The sequence below is a fragment of the Apteryx mantelli genome, chromosome 3, assembly GCF_036417845.1.
Source record: "Apteryx mantelli isolate bAptMan1 chromosome 3, bAptMan1.hap1, whole genome shotgun sequence".
Taxonomy (NCBI): Eukaryota; Metazoa; Chordata; class Aves; order Apterygiformes; family Apterygidae; genus Apteryx; species Apteryx mantelli.
This window is the reverse complement of record NC_089980.1, coordinates 8,793,990-8,807,040: the sequence shown is the minus strand read 5'-3', so window position 1 is coordinate 8,807,040 and position 13,051 is coordinate 8,793,990. Positions and strand designations below refer to the sequence as shown.

Sequence of the window (13,051 nt, the reverse complement as noted above, 5' to 3'; positions counted from 1 at the left end):
TCTGTAAAAGCTACCTGGTAGTCTTGTGGGGGGAAGCTACAGAGGCAAATGAGTCCTGAGAGATACCAGGTCAAATGATTTTGTACATGCCCACTGGCATAAATTTGTCACCTTGATAGCTCTGATGCTTCTGGAAGATCAAGCAGCACCTGAACAAGTTGGGCAAATCTCAGAAGGCTCCACTTGGGAAGACAGTCTAAGGTTCTCAATCTCCCATTCCCAGAAATGAAACCACAGAGGACATATCTCTTGGAATGGGCCTTCCTCACTGGAACATGCTCAGCAAAAGCCTGAGATTGCAGATATCCCTAAAACTGGAAATCTTAGAGTGTAAAGTTTGGGAATAACTTCAAATTCTGCTGAAGGGTTGCTGAGCAGTCCTTATGTTGCCCCTCAACCTGGCCAGTTTAGTATTTCTCTGATGGAACTGCTTCTTGCTGAAAGGCATAGAAGTCACTGCACTATTCTCAGCAGCAGGCTGCTGTGGTGATGGTAAAGCAATCAGTCTCAGCTGTTAGCATGCTGGAGGGAGGGCAACAGCCCTCCCGGGTCCAAATATTGCCCTGGCTTAGGCAGGAAGCTTACTTGGTTGATGAGGGCAGCCTTGGAATGGAAGGAATCAAGCTGTCGTTAAAAATAGGCGTTGAGGAAAGGGAGCTCTTGTAGTTAAAAAAATATATATTCTAAGAGCTCAGACATATGTATGAGTTATCTGAGAATGGCCTTATTGGGTCAGACCGAAGGACCAGGCCTCTTGTTCCTGAGTGGCCAGTGAGAGATACTAATGTAAAGAATGTCAGAAATGGGGTACACAAACAGTTATTTTTCTTTGAAAGGTACTTCCCAGCTTCAGGCAGTTAGGGTGGGGACTTGCTGAGCCCGAAGCTACAGCTGTATGGGGTACTCAATGATAGGCCTAGCTTCTCTCAGCATAGTGAGTGCCATAGACCCTCGTGTGCTGAATAACCCTAACTCCCCTTCTCTGCATCTCCCATGAATTCAAAGGTCATCCACTCAAAGGTCCATCTTGCTTTGTCAGGTGCAGATTGCCTGCCTATTTAGATGAGGTGAAATTGCTACCAGTTTATGTGTGTGTTGGGCTAGCAGTTCAAATACTCATTCTGAAAAGCAAATATTGCATCATCTTTTTTTCACTGAAGCCCAGCTCTTACAAAGTTTTCCTTAAAATATCCACCTGTGCTAAGATCCTGGTTCTGAACTGAGGAGTGATGATTTTGTTCTTTATGGTCTATTTTGCCCATCAGCAATTAGGGGGAAGACACTGTTTACCTGAATGCCTCTGGAAAATAGGCTTTGCCAGCTGTGTTGTCTGTTTTGTTATTGACGTGAGAGTCAGCTTTATTGTAACATGCTTCATGCATGGTGGGAAATATGTGAAGCTTTGTATGTGTTACAGACAATGTAAAAGCCATGGTCAAAGCAACAAAGAACAACCTTTAAATAACTCTTATGGTCCATTAGCCAGATAATGACAAGGTAAAGGATACCTTGTAAGAGATGTCTCAGAAAACCCCACAAAAAAATGACCTCTGAAAACTCTATGTAAAAATGTAGGCTTGTAATTTGTCTAACTAATGGTCAGTATTGTTTGCACATGGCATGGTCATTAAGAATGAAGTGCTCAGCCCTCAGCTTTGTATTGCGTAGGAACATTGTTGAAGACTCTGATAAAATTATTTGAATGGGCACTGTCCTTCATCACTTGCAGAACTCCATACGATATGTGTAGCTTTGAATGACTAATGAGTCCCCTGAGTCCTCACTTTCAGTAGGTACAGCATGTTCTTTAGTTTTCTCCCTTCCTGAGCAGAGAAGAGCCAAAGAAAAGAAAAAAAACTATGAACAGGGGGAGAAAAGGAGGTTAAGGTTCACACATCCTGTATCTGGGGGGAAGCTGAGACTTGTTTTCTGTGTATGACTTTTCTCCTAGACAAATACCCAGGTACTTGCACTGATGAACCACAAAATCACAGAATAGCTGAGGTTAGCAGGGACCTCAGGAGACCATCTAGTCCAACCCTCTGCTCAAAGTAGGTCACCTAGAGCAGGTTGCCCAGGGCTGGGTCCAGTGGGGTTTGAATATCTCCAGGGATGGAGACTCCACAACTTCCCTGGGCAACCTGGGCAACCTGTTCCAGTGTTCAATCACCTTCACAATAAAAAAGCTTTTTCTTATGTTTAAATGGAATTTCTTGCATTTCAGTTTGTGTCCATTGCCTTTTGTCCATTCTGTGGATACCACTGAGAAGTGTCTGGCTCTGTCTTCTTTATACCCTTCCATCAGGTATTTATAAACATTGATAAGATCCCCCTTGAGCTTTTTCATCTCCAGGCCGAACAGTCCCAACTGTCTCAGCCCTTCCTAGTATGACAAATGCTCCAGTCCCTTAATCAGCATTGTGACCCTTCACCGGACTCACTCCAATAGGTCCATGTCTGTCTTGTACTGAGGAGCCCAGAACTGGACACAGTGATGAGTTGAGGGGAAGGATCACCTCTCTTGACCTCCTGCTAATGATCTTTCTAATGCAGCTGAGGATGTTGTTGGCCTTTGCTGCAAGGCACATTGCTGGCTTATGTTCAGCTTGCTGTCCACCTAGATTCCTTCGCCCTTTTCTGCCAAGCTGCTTTCCAGCAGGTCAGCTCCCAGCATGTACTGTTGCATGGGGTTATTCCCCACCAAGGGTAGGACTTTGTATTTCCCTTAGTTGAACTTCATGAAGTTTCTCTCTGCCCATTTCTCCAGCCTCTTGAGATGTCTCTATCAGCACAACCATCTGGTGTATCAGTCACTCCTCCTAGTTTTGCATCATCTGCAAACCTGCTGTGGTTTCACTCAGTCCCATCATCCAGGTCATTAATGAAGATGTTAAACAGTATTGGCCCCAGTTCAGATCCCTGAGGGACACCACTAATGACTGGCCTCTGACAGGACTTCCTGCTACTGGTCACAACCCTTTCAGCCTGGCACTTAAGCCAGTTTTCAGTCCACCTCACTGTCCACTTACCTAATCCATACTTCTTCAGTTTGTATATGAGGAGATTATGGGAGATAGTGTAGAAAGCCTTGCTAAGTCACAATAAACAACATCCACTGCTTTCCCCTCATCCACCAAGCCAGTCATCTCACTGTAGAAGGCTATCAGGTTGGTCAGGTATGATTTCCCCTTCATAAATTCATGCTGATTGCTCCCAGGCACTGTCTTATCCCTAAAAAGTTTGGAAAAGGTTTCCAGGAGGATTTGCTCCATATCCTTCCTAGGGCTTTAGGTGAGACTAACTGGCCTGTAGTTCCCCAGATCCTCTTTCTTGCCCTTCCTGAAGATAGGAGTGACATTTGCTCTTTTCCAGTCCTCAGGAACCTCTCCTGATCACCAGGAACCTTTCAAAGATTATCAAGAGTGGCCTCACAATCATATTGGCCATCTCTCTAAGCACTTACAGGTGCATCCCATCAGGACCCATGGACTTGTGTATGGCCAGTTTATTTAAATGTCTCCTAACCTCATCCTCCACTGAGAGTAAATATTCCTTGCTCTGGCATTTCCCACTGGTGTCAGGAACCTGGGATTCCTGAAGACCTGTCTTAACAGTAAAGACTGAGGTGAAGAAAGCATTGAGGACCTTAGCCTTTTCCATGTCTTTTGTCTCCAGGTCTCCTACCCCATTCAGCAGCAGGCCCACGTTTTCCCTAGTCTTCCTTTTGCTGCTGCTGTACCTGTAGAACAGCAAGAAAGGCTTTTCTTGTTGCCTTTTATGTCTCTCACCAGATTCAATTCCAGGTAGGCTCTGGTTTTCCTAATCCTATTACTGCATGCTTGGACAATGTCTCTGTATTCCTCCCAGGTTACCTGTCCCTGCTTCCACCTCTTGCACACTTCCTTTTTGTGTCTGAGTTTTGTCAGAAGCTCCTTCTTCAACCATGCAAGCTTCCTGCTGTCTTAGCTTGACCTTCTCCATGTCAGGATAGACCATTCTTGAGCTTGGAGAAGGTGATCCTTGAAAATCAACCAGCTTTCCTGGACCCCTCTTCTCTCCAGAACCATATCCCATGAGATACTTCCAAGAAAGATTCTGATGAGACCAAAGTCTGTACTCCTGAATTCTAGGGTTGTGATCTTGCTATTTGCCTTGTTCCCTCCTCTTAGGATTCTGAACTCCACCATCTCATGGTCCCTGCAGCCAAGGCTGCGCCTGACCTTCACATCCTTGGCCAGTTCTTCCTTGTTTGAAAGTATGAGGTCCAGCAGAGTGTCTCTTCTTGTTGGTTCCTTGATCACCTGTGTTAGAATGTCATCACTGATGCACTTGAGAAACCTCCAGTATTGCTTGTGCCCTGCTGTGTTGTCCCTCCAGCAGATATCAGGACCAGGGCCTGTGAACATGAGGCTTCTTCCCATTGTCTGAGGGAGTCCTCATCTACTACTTCTTCCTGATCAGGAAATCTATAGCAGACACCCACAACACCACCCATGTCTGTCTGCCCACTAATCCTGACCCATAAGTTCTCAGCTGGCTCATCATCCGCGTCAAGGCAGAGCTCCAAGCATTCCCACTGTTCTCCCACTTAAATGGAAACTCCCCCTCCTTGCTGTCCCAGCCAGTCCTGCCTAAAGATCCTGTATCTATCCATTGCAGTATTCTGGTCCTGTGAGCTGTTCCACAATGTCTCTGAGATCCCAATGAGATCATAGCCCTTTAACTGCATGCAGACCTCTAAATCCTCTTGTTTGTTTCCATGCTGCACATAGTAGTGCACAGGCACTTCAGAGAGGCATCCAGTCATGTGTATTTCCCAGAAGAAGGTTTGAGATCTTTCTCCATAATGCTGTCCTGTAGGCACTTCCTTATTCTTGTGCATATGCTTAGGCCAAGCCCCCTTCAACCTTGCATTGTTGATTATGAGGTCTCTCTTGTCCACATCACACTGCACACTTTGCTTGCCAACCTGGTCCACCACTTCCTTATTCAGCTGGGGGTTGTCATCTCCCTCCCCAAGTCATTCCTAGTTAAAGCTCTCCTCACCAGGCTGGCCAGCCTGTTGGTGCAGATGCATTTGCCCCACTTAATCAGGTGGATCCCATCTCTCTCTCTAGCAGTCCTCAACCCTCAAAGAGGATCCTGTGATCATAAAAGCCAAATCCCTGTTGTCAACACCAACTGTGCAACCAGTTGTTGATGTGCAGGGTCCATCCACTCTTCTTCAACCATTTCCTCCTCCCTCTTCCCCCTCCCCAGTAAGATCAAGGAGAATATTCCCTGGGCACCCCACCAGGTCTTGCCTGGCAGGCTCCCGTCTCTCTTGGAGAGCCCAGGATCTGCAGGGATGCATCCTCTCTTGGGAGCCTGGCCTGAACTGAGACCTCTGATATTCCAGGGGTAGTTGTTGCAGTTGGTGCTGGAGACTGTGCCCTGTGGTGCATCACCATGGTTGCTGAGCATGTGTACACTATCCTCAGCAGAATTTCTAGCTCCCTTCTGTGTGCCCTTCTGCACAGCACAGACCTATTTTGGTGCTATGTGACATGGTGCAAACTCCACATAGTGGAAATAAAAAGCCTTTCTTATTCCTAACTTCAGGAGTGAGAAGATCATGTGGCAGGAGGAAGACTCCAAAGACATACCTGCAAAGCACAGATTAGTTCTGCTTCAGTTTCCTCCAAGCTGCATAGACCTCTACATTGAAGTTCACCACCTTTTCATCACTGCCATTTCAACGTTGCTGATAAAGGCCTATGACTAAATGCTTATCCAGTCTGCAAGACCTTGGCCAGGGCTCAGCTGGTCCAGCTTTGCATGGTTCTAGCAGAGTCACTGGAGAGATACTGACCTCATAGGGCCAGGGGACTGGAATAGTTACCTTCTTCCAGCATGCTTGTCTCCTAAGAGCATTACATTTGCAGACTCATGAAAAAAACGGAGGTGACTGATTGCTAAATCTGAGCTGAAGCTTAACAGAGAAAGGAGCAGTCTTATCCACAGCTGTGTAAAAGAAGTGTGTGTGTGCATGTCATGTGGAGGTTGCAATGATCTGTGCATCTGTTGGGGTGAGGACAGAGGCAGAAAAATAACCAGCAAAGGCAGCAAGAGTTTGGCTGGAGACGGCGATGGAGGAGAGGGAAGGAAGAGTCCTTCTGGCAATAACCAGGGGAGAAAGCCAAGAGTACTCTTGGGGCAGAGGACTGGATGGAAAAGCAGGCTTGGAATTAGCAACAAGGAAAATGCTTTGTCTCTGAACCACACTTCTAAGAGATAAGACTTTGAGAAGCACTCTTTGTAAATAGATCAACATCCAAGAAAATCTGGCATATGCATTTGCTTGCTCTTGCTAATAGCAACAGCCTGAAAAACAGTGAAGATGGGTTAACTGCTTACTCTAAGAAAGTCAATAATATCATGCTGGGAATAGCAACCAGTCAGCCAGGGCTTAATGTAACATGGCATGTGTAAGATTTCAGAGCTTGATGCCATCTGCTCACAGAGACCATTGGATTGCTGGAAAGATGTCAACAAATAGGTTTGAGAAGCTTGTGAAAATGAGGAGGGAAATAGCAAACTCCAGGCTGTAGGAAAATGATGACTTTTCTGTGTGATTTTGTGTTCATGAGCTTGGTTAGTCTGTGGGTTTTTTTTAAGCTACTCCCTTCCCACTGCCTTTGGGGAAATGTCTGCAAGAGGATAGACATACGAATCCTTGAGTTAATCTGAGAGAAATATGGTTATAAAATGAATTGGATAAAAGATAATTTTCACGTGGGTTTTGAAGATATCACTAATTAGGGTTGGTGGATTAGAGGGGAAAGAGAGAAGTAGCTAGTGGGCATTATAGCTACTATACTACTAGAGCTACTAGCTATAATGATTCTTTAATGCAATTCCCAGTGTCATCTGTGAGATACCCAGATTAAAAAGAAAGGGAAAAAGAAGAAAAGAAAAGAAATTGTGAGATTTAAACCCTAGACTGTAAACATATATAGGAATTTTCTTTGCTCCAAGATTCAAGATAATTGTACTTTGAAAAATGCTTTTGATATAACATTAATTTTGACCTTTCTGTGAAGTGTGATATAAGCATGTTTAAAATGGATATTCATCCCCAGCACCATTTCCATTATCAGCTAATAAGATTTGAGAGATATGTTACAATTGGTAGCTAAGGTGTTTAAAATAAACAATCTCTCTAGTGGTGATGCTTTCATGCTTTAATGGAGATGCTTAACACAGACTGAACAAGTTTATCTTTTCTTCCTTCTGTATAGAAAATAAAAGTTCACTGATTTCCAACAACTGATGCTTGAATACATACAAAATACTTTGTGTGTATGCAGATTGTCTGTCACAATGTTTTACTTCTTTAAATGATTGCTTACTAAAGACTATTTTTTTCCTGTGCCTGTGTCCTATCTTCACTTGTGATAGGTAATGAATGTAATATTCATGACAATAAGGATTATTAATATACCTCAGTTTCTGATTGCTGGCTTATTCCCACCACCAACTACTTGAAGGGCAGTTACAAGGAAGATGGAGCTGTGCTGGTCAACATAACAAGCAAAGGCCATAAGCTGAGGCTTGGGAGGTTCAAACTGGACATCAGGAGCAAAACTGCTTCCCTGTGAGGAAAGCGCAGCCCTGGGGCAGGTCACCGTGGGGTTGGGGGTGGGGTGGGATATCCATTCTTGGATGTTTTCAAGACTCATCTAGACAAAGCTGCAAATGACACAGTCTAGTTTTGGCAGTAGTCCTGCTTTGAGAGGGATGTAGGAACAGAGACCTCCTCCTTCACACCAATGCTTCTGCGAGCATAGGATCACACTGTTCCTCTCCTGTGATCTTCTCCAGGGTTGGAGACCAGCTCCATAAATTCCTCAGATGCATTTTCTACCTTGTGGCACCAGGAAGTGAGAGCAAAGAGACAGGCAGATGCCAGTCCTGGACTGCTCCTTCCTCATCTGCACCTGCTCCTTGGTGAATCCTGCAGGGGCTATTTACACCCCATGTTCATTAGGAGTCAAGTGTAAAAGGATCTTACAGAGGTCTCAAAGCTGAGGGCTTGGGATAAGCATGTGTTTGAAGTCATGGCCCTGCAAGAAACGTGGAGGAATGGCTGCCTTGGTGCACTGGGGTAAGAATGGTCTCATTTCAATGGTGGATAACAAACAGCTGCGTATGGGGTGGGGTTAAAAGGTCTGAGGAGAGACTGGTAGCCAGCGTAGCGTAAGGAGAAGTTTTAAAAGTGTGGGAGTGAACGAGCAAGGCTGAAACTCAGCTGCCTAATACATGGACTGCAGATGACAGGCTTGCTGGGGTCAGATCCCACGCCCACTGACTTGAACAACCTTACCTCCCGGGAAAGCATCCCAGAAATACATGCTTGTCTACCATCTATTTGTAGCTCAGTATTTCTTCCTTCACTGCCATTTTTGTGAACTTCTTTGATATGTGGCTGTCCTTGAAAGTCAAGAGGTAGAACAAAATAAACAAATGAAGATGAGGTTACAGTGGTGGTGCTGCTGGAAGTTAATGGCCTCTAGATCAGTGTAATGGCAAGGTCACTTGGCAGTTTACTGAAGACAGTTTTTGCTTATTTTAGTTGGTCTCTGTTTCACTACAACGTCCCTTTTGCAATGCTCATGATGATGTGTCCTAGGAGAAATTCATAAGGACAGTCTAAGGATTAACTGTTAGATCCAACCGGTTTAAAAGCAGAAGCTGTAGAAATGGAGAAAACTTGATTTATGCTCTCTGTGCCTCAGACTAGCCTGGGACATTTCAGAACGGTGAAGAGAACTTTTCATTGGGAATCCAGGGTGATATACACATTTATAGTTTTCCCATCAAATCGTTTCATTTATTTTTGTAAGGTACTCTTGTTATGTACATGGATTACTGAACTACTGAGTTTTACCTAAGTTCATTACTGAATCCTAATGATAAAGTCTCTGGGAGAGTGTGAGAGAGATTCCTACGAACTTAATTGTTGTTTTGCTATTTTCTTCCAAACTTCAGTAGTTGGTTAAATAGAGTGTGTTATCAAAGCTTATTATTCAGAAATTATTCAGAAAGCCTCTTACACTGTCCTCTCTTCTAGTTACCACAGGTCTGCGAAGAAGACTATGCAATGCACAGCAAATTTGGAAGGTGCCTAAAAGTGCAACACAGTAGGGAAGGAGAAAAATTACAGGTACTTTCATGACACATGGGTTTTGAAGACAACTCTTTCTCAGACCAGCTTTTATACTAACATTCATGATACAGCTATGCTGAGATAACTGCTTCGGTGAAAAGGCTTGAAACCTAACTCAGTTCTGTTGTCAGATCCAGGCACAGTAGCATGAGCTATGCATTTGTGAACTACACAAGTGGAACCTGTCCTTCCAGGGTGTTAAAGGAATTCAGGGAAGAAAAGTGTTTTGTTTTTTTTTTTTTTTGATAATTTTAGAGCACGCTGAAACAGGATTTTTGATAAAGAAAAGGAAAGAGGGAGAAGAAACAGGTGAAATCTGCTAGCTGGACTTCAGTATAACAGGCTGAAAAACAGTGCTGAACTAATTTCTATTTAAACTTTAGCATGTCATTCAGAAAAAAACATCTGGTCTAGCCACCAAAAGTGCTACTTCAGAAGCTTCCAAGTTGATAGTCTGTTTCAAGTGAATTGCCTCCATTTAAATAAACACCATCATCACATCTTTTTCCTGTGAAGAATGCAAGAACTGTGACTTAATCTGTCACGGACTGGCATGTTTTAAAGGCATTTCACCAAGAAAGCTTGGATGAAAAGATTCTGGTTGCAATATGTCTGAAGAGCTCCTTTTTGTTGTTGTTGATGATGGATTAATACTTCAGACCTACTGTAAAAGAGTTTTTTTCCAGAGTGGTGCAGGGCAGTGTAGGGGTACTTGAGAACTGTCTGCCAGTGCTGAATTTGTCAGCTTAAACACCATTTCTGGCACTGGAGTAGAAGGGGAAGATTTGGTGTAGGAAGAGATGCTTGAAAGAACAGAGGCTGTGAGATCTGAGCTATCACAAGCAAAGCCAAACAGCCCATCTGCTAGAGTCTGCCTATACCTTAGCTAGATGTGGGGTATACACGTGTGTATAAGGGCAGAACTGAAGCTCTTTCACCAAAGATTAGGGAACATAAGGTAGACTAGTTCCAGAAAAGCCATGGACGTAAACTCTTAAAATGACTTTCTGCTAGCCTGTTGTTGCCTAATGTGGCTTGTAGAGTTGCTAAACTCCTGTGACTTTCAAGCCTCTTGCTTACAGAGCTGTGCATTCAACGCTGTGCTGATCCTGCCACTTGTTCCTCCAGCAATCCTCCTGCATTGCTCAGGACTGCTTGTTCTGGCCATTTCTATTGTGGGGCCTGGGTATCTCCCTTTCCTTAAATTCTGGTGGAAAGTCAGACACTGAGACTTTTTTTGTTGTCATTTTTGTTTTTGTTTTTATTTTTTGTTTATGTGCTGTAGGGCCTGGGACCTTCCTTAGGAAATTCCTTCCGTAGCACTCCTGTGCTAAGCTGAAGGGGGATAGCTGAATTTGTTTCTGTTGGAGATTCCTCTGCTAGCAAAACCATGAGCATCTGAGTCCATCTGCTCAGCAGAAGGAGCAAGCACACTCCCCAGTGGATTTCACATTGCAGATGTCTATGCTGCTAGTTTCCATCACACTGGTGAAAGTGGACTGGGATGAGGGGTGGTTAAGTGGTTTTTATATTTCCCTCCAAAAACCCTCTGGATGAATAAACTAAGAATAGATCAACCTTGCAGACTTTTTGCCTTAATAAAATGCAGTCTGCAAGCCCTGATTGCTTGGAGTGAAGGGGGAAGAGAACTTGAGAGAAAGAAAGAGAATCAATACTTAGCCTGCAGCAGGTATTTTGACTTTCTTGAAGCTGTTGGCCTTACTTTTAGCATGGCCATGCACTCCAGGTGATGGCAATCAGTTCTGTAGTCACTTCAGTGGTGTGTGGATGTCCTTTGAGCCTGTCTTGTGGTCATGAAGAGTTTCTCCAGGATGTGGAGGCTGGAAAATTCAGGCCAGGGCTTCTGGGGACCTTTCTCGCTGCCTCTTTGGTTTAGATACTGGGATCACGTTGGAAGGAAAACGTCCCTTATCTTCCTGATGTCCTTTCTTCTAGCATCATTGCTTTTCCTTTTGGACCCAGGAAGCTCCCAATATAAGAATAGAAGAGTCTGCTGGTGTGACAAGGGCTGGACCTTCTGCACACAGCCCCAAGCTTGTGCCCTTTCCGTGCAGAAATTCCCTGCAGTAATTCAGGAGCTGGCTGGCACCAATTGAATTGGAAGTATGGAGGAGCAGCATTTTTCTACAGGGGAGGAGGCGAATTTCTAGTAATTTGGGCAAGGCCTAGCGTAAGTCCAGAGCGGACACCACAGGGCCCAGAAGTTGGGAGGAGCTGTGAAAATATGCTCTTCTTCCTACCTATCAGTGGCAGCTGGGTCTTCTAGTTGTTGCTTTCTTGCTCCCTCAGTAGTCTGGGGAGGAAAATGCATGGGATAACAATGGGGTGTTTTCTGCCCTTCAAGTAATGTTAAATGCCCCCTAGTCATTTAGAGCAGAGAGCAGAATGTACTGACCCACCAGCTCTAGCATGGGGTGGGTTTTGGCCAGCAGCTAGATTGGCTGTCAGAATTATGATTCAGTTATTGTAAATGTGGCTAGAAAATGCAGTCCAAGCTCCCTTTGCTGCTTCAGTATTGCCCGCTAATTAGGCACCTTTCTGCTGGCAGAGGTGTTGTTCTCAGGTCTGCTTATCCTTAACAGGAGTCTTTTTTGCTCATCCCCCTTTCAAAGATAAAGCCCTTTCAGTGTCTGTTTCAGTTAACTTTCTGCCATGGATAATTGGATTTTGCATGGTGTGCAGCAGCATTTCAACCATGGGGCTGAGAGATGCGGTAGTACAGCTTCTGATTGTGACAAGGCAAACAGGTCAGTCTTTCCTCTAAGTCTCAGCATGTGCTGGAAGTCCGTCTCCTGTAATAGGTCAGTCTTTCCATATAATCACTTTAAGGGAGGTGTGCGGGAAGTGCTCTTCCCAGTGAATGAGGACAGCAACATGCTTTGGAGCAAGACAAGAAGAGAGACCTTTCTGGGTTGGTTTTGTGCTTGAGACAGGGCCTTGCTTTTGGGAGAAAGTGAAATGAGAAGACATCTGAAGCATCACTGCTTCCTGGGCTGGATTTGCAAGCTGGAATACTGCCCGAAAACAGCAGGCAGCACTGTGCCAAAGTCTTACTTGCTGTTTGTGTTGTGTAGAGAGGAGTGGTTTAGCACAACCATGCAGAAATGTGTCTGGGGCATTTGGGGATCCCAGGCAGCTGGCTGTGATTTATTCCTGTGCCTTGCTTCTGTTGCTCAAATGCTCTGTAGCATGCTGCACCCCACTTTTCTTTGCCAGACATGGGTGTGGCATTATGGTGCAAAGTGGGATGATTTCTGACCGTGCAGTGGTGCATGTTGGGAGTCTCGGTAGACATTTCCATACGGCACCTGTTCAATTGGATCTGTCATGATACCAGAGGTTAGAAGTGCAAGTTCTTTTGTCTTGAAGGACTTGCTCTTTTCTGGCCACTGTGAACCAAACAGGTCATGCTTTCCAATGGGCTGGGCACCGTTGAACTCAGTAGGTCACTGCAGCAGCACAGCTGGTTTGCATGTCTAGCCCTGCTTCTGCAGAGGCCAAGTTCATGGTAGTCTGTCCCTGGGCTCCCTGGGCAAACCTGGAGCAGAAAGACCCCCAAATTCCTCCTCTTATCCTCTTTACAAGGGCTAAACAAGCTTTCTTCAAATGGGTTGCAAAATAAAGAACCAGATAAGAGGGGCCTTTTGGTATATCTGGAAGTGTGCAGAGTTAGGCCTTTGAATAATTGTGCCTTGATCATCCAGAGCAAGTGGACATGGGACTGCACTGGGGCTTCTGTCTGGGCTGCATGTCTGACTTACACCTGTATGGGAGTCAGTATGGTGGCTTGTGTCCAGCTGATAAGACGGAACTGTGTCTTGG

At 44.8% G+C, this 13,051-nt stretch overlaps 1 long non-coding RNA gene across 1 annotated transcript; it reads left to right on the top strand.

The window, feature by feature from the left end:
- The first annotated feature begins 2,254 nt into the window (after nt 1-2,254).
- Nucleotides 2,255-7,411, top strand: LOC136991651 (uncharacterized). Its single transcript, XR_010883856.1, has 2 exons — nt 2,255-2,305; nt 5,602-7,411. It is a non-coding gene; the product is annotated as an uncharacterized lncRNA (long non-coding RNA).
- The last annotated feature ends 5,640 nt before the right edge of the window (nt 7,412-13,051 follow it).